General features: G+C 41.9%; 1 pseudogene; it reads right to left on the bottom strand.

Annotated features, from left to right (window-relative positions):
* Positions 1-15554: 15554 nt before the first annotated feature.
* LOC113918444 lies at positions 15555-16009 on the bottom strand (annotated as a pseudogene).
* Positions 16010-16572: the final 563 nt, after the last annotated feature.

Genomic DNA, 16572 nt, shown 5'->3' on the forward strand with positions numbered 1-16572 from the left:
GCTTTGGAAACCATCTGGGAGGTTCTTCCATGTTAAATTGTGTCCCTAAAAAAGTAAGTTGAAGTCCTAAGTCCTAGTACCTGTGAATGTGACTTTATTTGGAAGAAGGGTCTTTACAGATGTAATGGAGATGTAAGTTGAGGTCACACTGGGATAAGGTGGGCCTTGGTCCAATATCCTTGGTGTCCATAAGGAGGTGGCCATGTGGAAGTGAAAGAGGCAGAGATGGAAGTCGTGCAGCTGCAAGCCAAGGAGGGCCAGGGACTGATGAGGTGAGGAAGGGAGGAAGCTTGGGAGAGGCAAGGAAGGATTCTCCCCTCCAGGTGTCGGAGGGAGAACAGCCCAGCCAGCACCTTGTTTTCAGACTTGCAGACTTTATAACTGGGAGAGAATGAATTTCTGTTGCTTTAAGTCAACTGCTTTGTGTTACTCTGTTACAGCAACTCTAGGAAACTAGTACAGAGGTGCTGCAGGGACTCACAGGAGGGAAGTAGGCGTGTGTGTGTGTGTGTGTATGTGTGTGTGTGTGTGTGTGTGTGTGTGTGTGTGTGTGTAGGGGGCGGAGGGATGGAATCATCAGGTAACTGTTCATCTATGTTTTCATTTGTCATTCAGAAAGGAGGCAGTATAATGATTAAGAGCAAAGTTTAAGAATCAGACCAATATTTGAATTTCTGCTCTTCTTCTATTCTGGGTGACTTTTAATAATAATCATAACCTCTAACATTTATGGATGAATTGATGATATTCTAGGCCTTGTGCCTTGAGCTAAATATGTCTCCATTTTATAGGCAAGGAAACTGAGTCACAAAGAATAAGTCAATTGTCCAAAGTTTTTTTATTCAAGTATGTTTGAATATAACATTGTATAAATTGAAGTTTGACATCTTAATTTGATACCCTTGTATATTGTAATAATATTGCCATTGTAGCAATAATTAGCACTCTATTCCATTACATAAGTGGTTAGAATAATTAAGTTTTAGGCTCTTAGCAAATTGGCTTACAATACGGTTTTGTTGTCTATACTGACTATACTGTGCATCTGATCTCTAGAACTTATTTGCTACCGGTTGTAGGTTAGTATTCTTATTTATTTATCTATCTATCTATTTGAGAGAGAGTGAGTGTGAGCACGTGAGCAGGGGGAGGGCCAGCAGGAAAGAGAGGGAGAGAGAGAGAATCCCAAGAGTACTCCATGCTGAGCATGGAGCATGCTGTGGGGTTTGATCTCAGGACCCTGAGATCCCGACCTGAGCCGAAACCAAGAGTCAGATGCTCAACCGACTGAGCCCCCCACATGCCGTGCAAGTTAGTATTCCTAAACATTGTCTGTCCTATCCTTCCACCTTCCAGCCCTTGGTAATCACCATTTTACTTTGTTTTTACAAATTTGCCTTTTTTTAGAATCCACATATAAGTGATATCATCCAGTGCTTGTCTTTATCTGTCTGACTTATCTCATTTAGCATGATATTCTCAAGGGGCATCCATGTGTTTGCAAATGGCAGGATGCCCTTCCTTCTCTAGATAAAAGGCTAGCAAGTGGTTTTGGAAGTCCAGTACTTTGGCTCCAGAGATTCATCTATTAAACCGCTATGCAACACTTGAGACTCAGTTTTCTTAAGTGTTCAATGGGTAGCATCAAAATACCGGTCACAGAATTTTCCTGAGGGTTCCACTGAGAGGAATTTAGGCAACACATATACAAAATGAAACTCAGTTATGCTTTAAAACTCCTCATCATTAAATAGTTGTAGACATACAGGAAGCTAAAAAAATAGTACAGGAAGGACCTGTGTACCCTTCACTCTGCTTTCCCCAATGGTGACACCTTCTGTAAGGGCAATACGTTGAAATCCCAGGAAAATGACATTGTATAATCTTTATTCAGATGCCACCAGTTTTTAAATGCTTGCTGTCTGCCTGTCTCTGCATGTCTGTCTCTGTCTGTCTGTCTGTCTCTATGGATTTATGCCATTTTATCATATGTCTAGATTTATGTAATTACTAGCACAGTGAAGAGACAGGACTCTTTCCTCACTGCATAGGAACTCCTTTGGGCTACACTTTCATATTGCATGGTACCCCCCATCCCTAAGCCTAGGCTACTACTAATCTCTCCATCTTTATAATTTTATCATTTTGAGAATGTTATATAAATGGAACCATACTGCATATAAACTTTTGAGACTGGCTTTTGTCACTCAGCATAATGCCAAGTATTTTTTGAGCTTTTCTGTATACCAGGTGCTATGCCAGAAACTGTGGATAGAAAGTGTCAACCCCTCACTTTTTAAAAAAGTTTTTAAATTCCAGTTAGTTAATATACAGTGTAATATTAGTTTCAGGTGTACAATACAGAGATTCAGCACTTCCATACATCACCTAGTGCTCATCATGACAAGTGCACTCCTTAGTCCCCACCACCTACTTTATCCATCCCCCTCACTTACCTCCTTTCTAGTAACAATCAGTTAGTTGAGTTATAGTTGAGAGTCTATTTAAACCCCTCACTTGAGCTTGAGCTGGTCAATTTGCTGCTTTGCTCTGTTACTGGTGGGAAAATGTCCCCAAGTTTGAAAAGATCAAGAGGCCATTTTTTTCTGGTAGTAAACTTTGCCTCTTGTCATACTGGCTTGCATTTTCAGCCAATTTTCTTCCTCAAGCCAAACGTTTTCAGTACTGTGATTAAGGAGTATGTGGAGAGGCTATCTGGGGAAAAAAAAATCTGTCATGGCAATATTTCAATCTGGATAGCTCCATAAACACCCAATTACTCCTAATTTTGATGGTAGCACTGGAGCCCTAATGGAGACCGTCTGCAGGTTGCCTGCTTTGGTGTCCCCTCCTACTCCATCGCAGCTGCATAGTGTGGTGCATTTATGTGCAAAGGTTAATTCCTGATGATTTGATCTATAGCAGGAAAGTAGGAAAAAATCTGGATTGTAAGTTGGTATGTTAACTTTGCAATGAACTGAGATAACTTTTCAGTCTATGAAAGTACAAGGCAGAGTGGAACAGCTTGTTTTACAAAAGGACTAAGACCCTAATGAACTGGTTTCTATTCTCTTCAATGCTAACTAAGAAGCTGTGTGTCATGAACAAGTCAACTCCTTTGGACCTCTCTCTTCTGTGAGCAAGGCGGGCTCTGGATTATTGACCCTAAAGGTCTTTTAGGGATGGAAAAAACAATCCTATTTCTGTGTTTTGTGATCCGAGCTTATATAGTCATGACATTTGGAGTGCCAAGGGTAAAGCTGTTTTAAAAAGTCCTTTGGAAGTCTTGATGGCACCATTCATGACCCATCCCTCAAACCCACATGCATCATGACCCACCTTCCTTGTTTCCCTGTGCTCACCTGGAAGGAGTTCTCTCTTTCAAAAGCTGACCTCTGTGAATGCTTGAAGGTCCAGCCCCTTTTCACCTTGAACTTCTGTCTCCTGCATCACTTTCTCTTTTTACTGGCTTACTGACTGCAGCATGTGAATGAGCTCTGACTATCAACTCCTCTTCAAAGCAAACAGGCTGCCTCCAATGCAATGTCCTCCTGTAGCCTCCACCCTATTCCAATTCTCCCCTTTATTGAAAACATGTTGAGAGTCATCTGCACTTGCTGTTTCCTGTTCCTTGCATCCCATTCTCCCATCAACTGCCTGCAGGTGGGTTTCTGGGTTTACCAGGCCCATGAAACTGTGCCTTGTCTAGAACATCCTCCCCAAGGCCAAGTCTAGTGGGCCCTTCTCTGTCTTCATCTTGACACCTTCTCAGCATCTTTGAACTCCATCCTTCTTGATTCATTCCCATCTTGGCCTCTCCTGGGCCACATTCTTTGGGCCATTCCTTCTCATTCTCCTTGGCTGGCTTCCCCACCTCAGGATTTGGTCCTGAGCTGTTTCTATGTCTCTCTACACATTCTCTCCAGAATTTCTCCTCCAGTCTGCTGGCTTTAGAAAGTGTCTGAATTCTGATAATTCCAAATATATATCTTTGACCCATCCTCTCCTCTTAGCTCTAGACTTTTGTATTTCCTATTCTACACAGTGTTCAACTTATGTGTTTCATAGGAATCTCAAACCCAAATGTCCAGGACAGATTTCTATTTTTTTTTTCTTCCCTAATTTCCCTTTCTCTGTGTCTTCCATACCTGCTTGCTCAAACCAACATGCTAGGTTCTAGACCCAAACTGAGATTTTCCCTTTTTCTCCCTACCTCACGGAATCCAAGTCACTGGGGTGACTGCATTGCAGTTGGCCCATTTTCCTACCTGCACCCTTACTTCTCTCATCAGCATCCTCACCATGTCTCATCTGGGTATCCTCAAGCATCCTAACTGACCTTTGCTCTTGTACTCCTGCCTATATTGCATTTTCTCCACAACAGCTAAAGCGATTAAAAAAAATCAAATTCTACCACTGCCCTACTTCAAACTGTCCAGTATCTTCTCTTTGCATTTTGAAAGGCACTCAGACTTTACCAGTCTGCTCTGCCATTGCTCCCCTCCTTGCATACCAGGCCTAGCCAAGCTGGTCTTCATTCTAGTTCTCCAGCAAGCCACGCCCCTTCGCACCTCTTTGCCTTGGTACTTGGATATCCCTCCACTTGACATGCCCTTTCCCAAACTCTTCATATGACTGGCTACTTAGCAGTCACATTCAGCTCCGTTAAATATGCCAGCTCCTCAGAGAGGCCTTTGCCTAATCACCTCTCTTAAAGCACACCTCCCGCCCCCCAACCCATTCATCTTGAATCCTATTTTCTTCCTAGCCTGCATGCATCACCATCTGTAGTGATCTTGTTTTACTTACTTGTACCTATCAACTGTATTTTCCCTGAAGTCACAGTATTTTCCTTCCTTGTTTATCACTCTATCCTTCATTTCTAGAACAGAAGTTTTTGAATGAATGAATGGACTTTCAACTGAAAGGCAGTAATGTTTTTTCCACAGCTTGAGATAAAATTGTCTTAAAACATGGTGTAAGTTTAAGGTGTACAATGTGTTTATTTGATTTATATATTGCAAAAATGATGACCACCATAGCATTAGCTAACCCCTTCATCATGTCACATTATTACCATTTCTTTTTTTGTGGTGAGAACATTTAAGATCTACTCTCTTAGCAACTTTCCCGTATAAGATACAGTATTGTATAATCACCAAGCTGTACATTAGATCCCCACAACTTACTCATCTTCTACCTGAAAGTTTGTACTCTTTTAATTTACATTCAATTAATTAACATATAATATTTGTCTAGGGGGTACAGGTCTGTGATTCATCAGTCTTATATAAGATAAGAGCACTTATACCCAGTGCTCATTACAACACATACCCTCCTCAGTGTCCATCACGAAAGTCTGTACTCTTTGACCAACATCTCTCCATTTCTTCTATCCCTCAGCCCTGGGCAACTACCATTCTACTTTCTGTTTCTATGATTTTGGCTTTCTTAGATTCCACATAAAAGTGAGAACATACAGTATTTGCCTTTCTCTGTATGGCTTATTTCACTTAGCATAATGCCCTCCATTTTCATCCATGTGGTTACAAATAGCAGGATTTTGAAAGAAAGTAATTTTAGACACGAGAAAAAATAATGTTAATAACAGCAAAGGCTGTAGTAGTGCTCACAGTGGAGCAGGAACTCTACATTCTAGGTATGGAAACTGAGGCTTGGCAGTGGTTAATGACTGTCCAAAGGACAGGCAGCCAGAAGGAGAGAGTTAGGTTTGGACAGATTATGCCCTTCACATTATCAGTACTGACTCATTTTCATTTTGGGGAGAGAAGCAAAGAAAACCACATGGTGTATGGTGAGAGCCCCAGGGTTCGGACCCCACTCCTGCGTCTTAATTAACATGGGAGCTTGGGTGAATCAGTTCACTAAGCCTCAGTGGCTCAGCTATAAAGAGGGGACACTAATAGCTACCTCATAGGGTGTTAGCAGCATCTGAGATAACATAGTACCCGTATAGTGTTAAATGCATGGATATGTTGACAAGGTGCCTCGCCCAGCCTCTGGCATGCTGTACTTTCTTGTGAATATTTCTGCACTTTGGCTTTTATCTGAATTGAAGATAAGTGCTATGGTCTAAATGTTTGTGTCCCCCCAAAGTTTATCTGCCATAGCTTCATCCCCAAGGTGGTGGTATTTGGAAGTGGGACCTGTGGGAGGTGATTAGGTCATGAAGACAGAATGCCCATGAGTGGGATTAGCACCCTGAGAAAAGAGGCTTCAGGGAGCTCCTCTGCCCATTGTGCCCGGGGAGGACACAGAGGCTGTCTGTGGACCTGGAAGTGGTCCTTCATCAGGCAGAGAGCCTGAGCATGCTGGCATCTTGATCTCAGACTTCAAGCCTTCAGAACTGTGAGAAATCCATGTTTGTGGTTGATAAGCCACCTGGTCTATGGTATTTTGTTAGAGCAGCCCAAAGAGACTGAGAAAGCAAGGATATATCGTTTCTGTGTATGAGATCCAGCAAAAGTACATGGTGAGTCCAGGGCTGGCTGGCAACCAGCTGTTCACCATTTAGCTGCCTCCTCCCTTCTGGGACATTTTAAAGGCCTCTATCCCATGAGCCCAGTCCCCATAGGTGTCCTTTGCCCTGAGGTTCCATATGTAGGTCTGCCTCTTTCAGTCCTCCTTCCCAAACATGGATCCTGAGGCTGGCTGTCATATTAGCAACTGATCTGATAATTTCTTCTGGGACCAAAATGATGGCTAATACTTGAAAGTGCTACCGTGCTGGCTTTGTCCAAGTAGTCTTGTGGAGAGGCAAGGCTTGAAAGCTAAGGCTCTTTTCTCTTCTGTGGAAATCCCAGGCCAATGGCAGGATTGGGAATATTTGGGGGCCAAGGAGCCTTCCTAGAGCCTGTAAGTCATCCAAAGCAAAAGGTGGTTGCTGTCTCAGCTTTGGCCTACAACAGACCCCTCATGCTCTCAGAGGGCCCCTGGGGAGTCATTTGCTGTGACAATGATGCTTACATTGAATAAAGGAAAGCATCATCCAGGTGCACATTTGTTCATTTGGTCCAGGGGAGTTGAAGTCAGATGTGTCTGCCACAATTATGGGGGAAGGACTGACGGAGCAATTTACCAGCAGCCAGCCACCTTGGAATGTTGTTAGTCAGCATTTGACCGTGGGCTGCAATCTCCAGCAAGAGAAGCCCAAGAAAAGCTACCAATTTATCTTAGAAACTGAATGAGAAAGGAAATGTCTAGGCTTTCACCCAACGGTCATGCATGATACGCACTAAGATTCTGTTGTGTACATATATACGTGTAACTTTTTATTTTGGAATGATCTTAGACGTACAGAAAAATTGCAATGGTATGGTAAAGAGTTCCTATGTACTCTTCACCAGTGTTCCCCCAATATTCTACTCAACTTTCGGAGCCATAACTTCTTGCCCTAGTGAAGAAAATCATTCACTTACCTAGTCTCTTCTTAGAACCAGTTATGTGCCAGGCATGGTGCTAGGTGCTCGGGATAGAACAGTGATTAAGATGGACCCAGTCCCTGCCTTCATGAGTCTGATAGTGCAGCTTAGTGGATTGTAAATTGTGGTCTCTGGATCATCAACAGTGCCTTGGAACTTGTTAGAAATGAGAGTTCTCAGGCCCCATCCCATATGGGATCTAGGAACTTGAAAGGTAGGGCTCAGGAATCTGTATTTTTAACCAGCCCTCCAGGGGATTCTGATGCATGGTCAGGTTTGAGAACTGGTCTAGAGGGGGGGACAAGAAATATTAAATAAATAGAAAAAGTGGTGTTTTCACAATGGGAGATAGAGCTATAGGAACACATAATTGGGAGAGGTTGTCTAATCTGGAATGTAGGAAAGACTTGGTTGAAAAAGGGTGTTTAAATTGCCATCTGGAGGATGAGGAGGAGTGAGCCAGGTGGAGTGGTGCGTGAGGTCAGTGCCGGGAACCAGGGTACGAGACGTGATTGGCTAAATCTGGGCTCTCCAGCCACTCTAAAACTGTAACTCAGGAAGATTAGTTTGGGGTTAAACCACTAGTTAAGTCTAGCTTAGCTAGAAAATCCAATTAACTAGTTCTCTATATTTCCTAAATACTTCAGTTAATCAAGATTTTTAAAAATCAAATCTATGTTGCATTTAGGGGATTTTTTTCATTAAAAAGAAAGAGCTTTGTGATAAGGGAGAGAAACCTGTTGTGCAGACTATATTTATATTAGCTCTGTGAGCCTGTTGAGCTCATTTCATTCTGCTGGGCTCCTTCCTTGTCCTTACCTGTAAAATGAGGGGGCTGGACTCTGTCCGTCCAGCCATTTCCTTTCTGATGTCATGATTCAGAAATTGCTATATCATCGTATTGTTTACTTTTAAAAAGTACATTTATATTCCGTTCCTTCAATAGCTAATTCTACACATTGCCTACTGGTGTCTGCAAGAGTGCTTTCCTGTTCTTTTCTCTGAAATTACTGCCATAAGTTTATCCCACAAGGATATATTATTTGCTCTAATGATCTGGTAATTATCAGGTAATGAAATGGCCAACCATAAGTATATTATTAGGAGCAGTTGCTGTGTGGAATATTTTTGTCATGCAATTAGAAAAGTTACTTACATTTTTAGTAACGCATAGGAAGTTACATGCTGAGGAGACTGAAAATAGAGGACTAGGCTTCCATGTTCTGTTGAAATAAGTGTGAAGCCCACATATAAAAAGTCTAAGGAAACTAATTCCACGGACGAGAGTTGAAAGCCATGCTTTGTCTTTCAGTTCGCAGTGTGTCCCACTGTCATTAATCGGACGGTCCCCCACGGAGAGCTGGATTAGGCAGCTGCATTTCTAAGCTGACTATCCTGACCTATGTTGTTCCTCTCAGTCCTTGACTGGGGAAAAGTTTCATTACGAGAGTATTACTTCTGATGGACAGAGGGTTTTATATTCAAAGTCAGGCTCAGGATAGGTCCTTAATTGAAATGAATTTTTAACCACCTTGCATTCAGGCCACTTCTGCTGCATCTGGAGCTGTTATATGGACATCTGAATGGGACATACGGTCCTCCTCCATCTGCATTATGAACTTGGTCCTGAATGTGAAGATTCGCAATGATGAATTTTAGCCTCTTAGATTTTAACCTTTGCTTTTGGCAGCCCCCAAACTGACACTTCTTCTTAATTGAATGTACCTCTAAAAATGTTTCATCTGGCAAATGGGAAGGTGCCAGGCAGTCTTAGTTGGGCAAAGTCCCCTTCTTCCCACGTTCGGCTCTCCTCTAACTGCACTGACAATAGTCGTGGGTGCTCTGCTTTCTATCTACTCATGAACCATTTCCCATTCTCCACTAGAAGCTCCTAGAGGACAAGGTCCATAGCCCCCTCATGGTAGCGTAATAATATCAGCTAACACTTGAGAGTGCTAATTTTGAGTTAGGCGCTTGGCATTTCATTTATTTCCCTTAAGTCTGTGAACACAACTGCACAATATACCCAACAATGTATGGTGGCCTTCTCCACGAAGTAGGTATTTTTTTGTCCTATTTTATAAATGAGAAAATTGAGGTCTAGAGAGGTTCAACAACTGCCTAAGGGACCCTGAGCTACTTGGTGCTGGAACCAGCTTTCAAATCCATTTCTCCAACTTGAGAACCTGTGTTCTGAATAGTTTGTCTCTCAAAACACCAAGAGACCTCTAACATCATAGGCACTCAATAAATAATTGGAGAATGTGGGAGTGACTCTCCATCTAGGTTGTATGACAAGCTGAGGGACTTTGGGGATGGTGAAAATGCAGGAGAGGACGAAGGGGTGCATACTTGGGAAGTATGTAGACAGTAAGTGAAGGTCTGCACTATGCTTTTGATGTGAAGGAAATGAATGTCCAAGTATCTGAGTAAACCAAAGGAACTACTTTATTGCTTGTTATCCTGGCCACGCTAACAGTCAGCCATCACTGGCAGGAGCAATATCCTTGTTGAACTTTTTTCCCACGTTGCTTGGTTGATTACATCGTTACTTCAAGTCTCATGTAATAAGCTGTCGTACCTGTTGTTAGCTGGATCTGATGCAACTCCTTTTTGCTCAAGACAATCTTCATAGGTTTAGGGAGTCAGTTCTGGGGAGTTAAATTACTAAGAGTGGTATCTGTGTGACTATAGTTCTCTCATTCCACTCTATTGCTTGCCATCGTTTGCTCTGCCATTCTATCCCACTTCTTTCCTGCTTTAGCATTCCATTCTAAAAAAAAAAGAAAACACCTTGAGTATTGCAAGGGATTGAATGTTTGTGTTCCTCAAAAATTAATATGTTGAAATCTTAACCCCCAGTGTGATGGTCTTAGGAGGTGGGGTCTTTGGGAGGTGATTATGTCATAAAGGTGGAGCCATCACAGATGAGATTAACGTCTTTATGACAAAGACCCAGGGAACTCCCTTGTCCCTTCAGCCCTGTGAGACCAGACACCAAATCGGCCAGGGCCGTGATCATGGACCTCCCAGACCCCTCAACCATTAGAAAGATACTTCTGTTTATAAGCTACCCAGTCGATGGTATTCTGTTATGGCAGCCTGAATGGACTAAAACAAGTCCTATGTGCCAAACACTGTGTTCGGTATTGAAGACCCACACAAATGCTTAACTTGGGGATCAGGTTAGACAGGTTTTGTCCTTACCTAGTTTGGTGTCTGATGAAGAGATCAGAAAACAGGCAATTTTAGTGCAGACAGGTGAGCCCTATAGAAAGGTACTGTAGGGAGGATGGAGGATGGGAACTCAGGCTACTGTTGGGGTGGAGCTGAATACATGAATCAGAGAAGGTACTTGGAGGGAGTGACTTCTTGTCACCTGAGAGATGAAAAGAAAATAGTTGGGCACAGGACATTTTAGCCATCCAATAGGAGGAAGCAAGTTAAAGACCAATCCAAATTCTTAATTTTTCTCCTGTCTTCACAGTTTGCTTGTGGTTTGAGATCCCCAAATTTGGTGATCTAGAAGTGGGTCGTACTCATTTAATGTTACCCCTGTGTTTCTTCTCATGGAAGTTGATAGTACAGAATGGCAGTGCTTGTTAACTAAGGGCTGGGTTGGGTTGGTCTGATATTCAGAGAACTCAGTAAGATTCAGGGTGTGGGAAGAGGGCAGAAGAGAGAATTTGGATATTTCTAGATTCACTCAGCTTTTCAAGGGAAACCCTAAACCTAATTTCTGGAAAATTATTTTCCTGGTCAGATTTGCATTGCTGGAATTAAGTGGAAAATGTGAAGAGTTGTCTCTTGAACTCAGTTTCTGTGGATTGATCTAGAATGTGGATATGGTCAATATGGTCAATATGGCCAATATGGTTGGTCTAGGCAGGGACACTTGGGTGGCTCAGTTGGTTAAACGTCTGCCTTTGGCTCAGGTCATGATCCCAGGGTCCTGGGATCAAGTCCCACATTGGGTTTATTGCTCAGTGGGGAGCCTGCTTCTCCCTCTGCCTGCTTGTCCCTCTGCTTGTGCTCTTTCCCTGACAGATAAATAAATAAAATCTTAAAGAAAAATAGAATATGGTTGGCCTCATGTAAATTTAACAACATATTCCTAATTTTTAAGGGAAATTCTGTGCAGAGTCCTTTCAAATAGGCAATTACTTGTTTTGGACCCCAAATCCTGAAGGTACTTTTCTTTTAAGAAAAATTCTAAAAATTAAAAAAAATTTAAAAATTCTTTAACAATTTTATGATTTTATTTGGGACCCAGTCATAAGTGCTAACATCAACACCCTTCCCCTTCCATTTAACAAGGAAGTTGTATCTCAAATTCAGAGTAATCTTTAGTTTTTAGGGATATTGAGGAGAATGTAGAGGTCAGGATGGCCTCCTAGGGACCCAAACCAACTGTGATAGTAATTCCTAAAACCTTTCTCAGAGTATGCATTAATACTTACTTCTCTTTTCCATTCTGACTTCACTGCTATCTTCTTGGCACTTCTTAAACAATGAAATTCTTTCTAATTCTAGAAATTAAATTCTAACTGTTAAAAGCTTTGACTATAGACTCACTGATTTATTTTTCATTTTTTATTTTTTAACTTGACTCAAGAAGCTGGTGAACAATTTGTGTTGCCACTGTGTATTTGTGGTTTTCCAAAAAACTGGATCTTTTATCTCTTTAGTGTTTTAAGAAAGATCAGTAACAAATCTTTAGGGCTTTGCGCAGTAAAGAATTTGGCCTTGCCCAGAGGGAGTCTTGGCCTTTGTCTTCATGTCTGGCAAGTAATTGATGTCATATCCGGTAGGAGGGTCTTTTTTTAGGGTAAGGACTGACTACATCCAATAGTCATGGAGTAGGGGCTCACCACCCCAGAAAAACCAATCATGTGATTTCGGATGGGGGCTTCGGGTCACACTGTCAACCTGGGAGCTGAGACCAACCACACTGAACAATCAGTCATACCTGTGTAATGGGTTGAATTGCGTATCCTCAAAAGACACGTTGAAGTTCTAACACCCCCCCCAGTCCCACAAAATATGACCTTATTTGAAAATAGGATTATCACAGATATAATTAATTAAGATGAGGTCATTCCTCATGTGGTATGATTGGTATCATTATAAAAAGAGGAAGGAAACACAAGAGAGAGTCTAGTGACAACAGATGCGGAGCTAGGAATGATGTATCTACAAGCTAAAGAATGTCTTCGGGCACCAGAACCTAGAAGAAGCAAGGTAGGATTATCCCTACAAGTTTCAGTTGAAGTTAGGACCTGCCAACACCTTGATTTCAGACTTCTGTCCTCCAGAATTGTGAGAGGAAAAAAATTGTGTGGTTTTCAGCTGCCTTTTTTTGTGGTATTTTATTATGGCACCTCTAACAAACTAATAGATGACCAATAAAAATGGATAAAGAAAATGAATATAATGGAATGTTATTCAGCCATAGGTAAGAACATTATCTTGCCATTTGTGACATCATGGAATGGTCCTTGAGGGTGTTAGGCCAAGTGAAATAAGTCAAACAGAGAAAGCTAAATACCATGTACTCTCAGTTATATGTGGAATCTAAAACAACTGAACTAAAAGAAACAGAGTAGAGTGATAGTTTCCGGAAGCTGGAGGATGGAGGAAAAGGGAAGATGTTAGTCAAAGGGTACGGACTTTCAGTTAGAAGATGAATAAATTCTGGGTATCGAATGTATGGCATAGAGATTTTAGATAACACTACTGTATTATATATTTAGAATTTGCTAAGAGAGGAAATTGTAAATGTTATCACAAAAAAAGAAATGGTAATTATGTGACATGATACAGTTGTCAGATAACACTGAATGGTAATCATTTTACAGTATAGAAGTGTATCAAATCAACATATTATACACCTTAGACTTAGGCAATCTTATATGTCAAGTATATCTCAAAGCTGGACAAAAATAAATAATTCCCATTTGCATGTACATAACTTGCCTTAGTATTTTCAATAACTGCTTTTCATTTTAAAAAGAAACTTCTGTCTTCACTATAGAGAATGAACAGATGGTTACCAGAGAGAAGGTGGCTGTGAGCATGGCTAAAATAGGTGATGGGAGTTGAAGAGCACACTTACCTTGATGAGCACTGAGTAATGTATAGAACTGAGTCACTATATTGTACACCTGAAACTAATATAACCCTGCATTTTAACTACACTGGAATTAAAAAACTTAATAAAAAAAGAAAACTATTAATTGGTCCTCTCCTCACAAAATGAACAAGTCTCTGGCTCTCATTCTCTCTTTACGTATGTGAGCAACAGAAACACATATTTGTCCTTTACATTTATTTGCATATTTACAGTCTCCAACACTCTTCATTTCATTGTGTAGATCCAAGTTTCTGTTTGGTATGATTTTACTTACATTCAATTTTAACAGTTTTTGGAGTGTGTAGGACTGCTCATTATGAATTCTCTCAGTTTTTGTTTGTCTTTATTTTTTAACTTAAATTCAATTAACATATAGTACATCATTAGTTTCAGAGGTAGAGTTTAGTGATTCATCAGTTGCATATAACACCCAGTGCTCATCACATCACGTGCCCTCCTTAATGCCCATCACCCGGCTACCCCATCCCCCACCGCCCTCCCTTCTGTAACCCTCAGTTTGTTTCCCAGAGTCAAGGGTCTCTCATGGTTTGTCTCCCTCTTTGTTTCTTCCCATTCAGTTTTCCCTCCCTTCCCCTAGGATCTTCTGTGTTATTCCTTATGTTCCACATATGAGTAAAGCCATATGATAATTGTCTTTCTCTGACTGACTTATTTCACTTAGCATAATACTGTCCAGTTCCATCCACGTCGATGTAAATGGTGGGTATTCATCCTTTCTGATGGCTGAGTAATATTCCGTTGTATATATGAACCATAAAAAAAGGCAGTCAAAACAATATAAAACACATGTAAAGGATATTACTGAATGAGCTTCAAGTGGAGCTTGACTCTACAAAGGCTGTGAGTACAGAGGGAGAGGGAAGGCCATCTTGTTCCGGGGCTGGCCGGCTGCTCTGAAGGAAGGGGCCAGCAGGGCGCCAGCAACCCCAGACTGCTGCTGGCTACAGCCAAGCCCCGCCAATTCCAACCCTGCAAAGGGTCAAACTGTGCCAAGGGAGGGTCGCAGTGGGGCTGCGCTGTACTGAGGAGCTGGGAGAGCGAGCTCCGTAGCACATTCAGGTGGAGCTTGGTGACAGGTGAGCGTCAACCTGTGGCCTCAGGAGACTCTCTGGCGAGAAATGCCTCACACAAGTGCACAGCGTCCTCTTGTTGGCAGCCCTCCCCTGGGGTTGCCACAGACCTGGGTTTCCCCAAGCAGGCCAGGCCGGGCTGAAGTTCAATCACGTACACAGACATCAGGATCTGCCCATTTAGTCAATGTTATTGTGGTAACACTGGCCAGAGTTTTACATAAGAACTGGGCCTCCTCTTTTTCCATGGCTGGGTTTTTTTTTTTTTTTTTCCGTGGTGATGGGGAGGTGGTGGGGTTGTGAATGGTGGTTTGCTCTGTTTTTAAATTTTTTTAAAGGATGTTACAAATTGGAGCCAGGAGAATTTGAACAACTCCCACACAGGGCAGTGTATGTAACATGGGAGTAGAGAAGCCACCAAAATTGCCAGGACCAGTCTCTTCTCCTTTGTGGAGGAGATAGCCCTGGGTCTGGGAAAAGTGAATGAGTGAAAAATGAACCAAATGCAAGAAAGTGGGAGTTGCAAGGGCAGGGGAAGAAAGGGAACTGCAAGTTTTTTTTTTTTTTTTTCCTTTCTTAACCTTAAGGGCTAAATGTAAATTGAAGGTTTTGGATCAATTTGGACAAGAAAAGAAACACCATTCTTTTAAAGTAGATTGAAGCAGTGATTTTTAAAACAAAGAAAGCAGAACTAGACCATCTTAAATTTTTAATCCTTTATAGGTTACCTAGACCACTTTTGATTAAGAAAACTGTAGAAAGTAACTACCACAAGCAAAAGCCAGGGGTGGCATGTGTCAGTTTCCCACAAAGTCCTGCTTTGCAGGGTGTCTGAATGCACTGCTGGGTGTCTCCGCTCACACTTACTGGGATAGGTCGCATCAGAGTTCAGTCCGCAGCTTGCTCCTCCTCCTATTTCTTTGTAAACTCTTCAGCTTTCTTACAGAATGTTTTAAGGTCCTAAGAGTGTTCTTCAGCTAGGTCAGCCTGAAGTGGGTGCTTGGGCTGGGGGGTCATTCCCCAGTGCTGTGAGGGACTGGATTACTTGGTCGGTTTTGGTTGCTGGCTTCCAGTTTTCAGCACTAAATACTGGCAGACAGACCTGCCCCTTTTCGTGGATGTTCAGGTGATAGATCTTTGTTTTAAATGTGATCTCCAGTGGTTTGAATGGGTACTCAGCGGGAAAGCTGATTTTGATTCTGAAGGCCCCTTTATCATATGGAGGGTTGTCAGGAACAATAAGCCCTTGCCAAGTCAAAATTAGCTTCATCAACCTGGATGTTATGGAAGTTTTTCATTCCACGTTTGTGGATTTCTTCAAGGTTCTTCATCTGCTTTCTGCTGGCTGCCGTTTTGGATCTGTTGTTGCTGCCTGAACCACATCTTCTTTATCCATTCGTCTGTTTAAGGACATCTTGCCTCCTTCCACAGTTTGGCTATTATGGACATTGCTGCTATGAACATTGGGGTGCAGCTGCCCCTTTATTTCACTACATCTGTATCTTTGGGGGTAAATATCCAGTAGTGCAATTGCTGGGTCATAGGGTAGCTTTTTTTTTTAACTTCTTGAGGAAACTCCATATTGTTTTCCAGAGTGGCTGCACCAGCTTGCATTCCCACCAACAGTGTAGGAGGGTTCCCCTTTCTCCACAGCCTCGCCAACATTTGTTTTTTTCCTGTCTTGTTAATTATAGCCATTCTGACTGGTGTGAGGTGATAGCTCACTGTGGTTTTGATTTGTAGTTCCCTGATGACAAGTGATGTTGAACATTTCTTCATGTGTCTGTTGGCCATTTGTGTGTCTTCTTTGGGGAAATGTCTTTTCATATCTTCTGCCCGTTTCTTGACTGGATTATTTGTTTTTTGGGTGTTGAATTTGATAAGTTCTTTATAGATTTTGGATACT

This window comes from Zalophus californianus, chromosome 1 (genome assembly GCF_009762305.2).
Source record: "Zalophus californianus isolate mZalCal1 chromosome 1, mZalCal1.pri.v2, whole genome shotgun sequence".
In the NCBI taxonomy this organism is placed as follows: Eukaryota; Metazoa; Chordata; class Mammalia; order Carnivora; family Otariidae; genus Zalophus; species Zalophus californianus.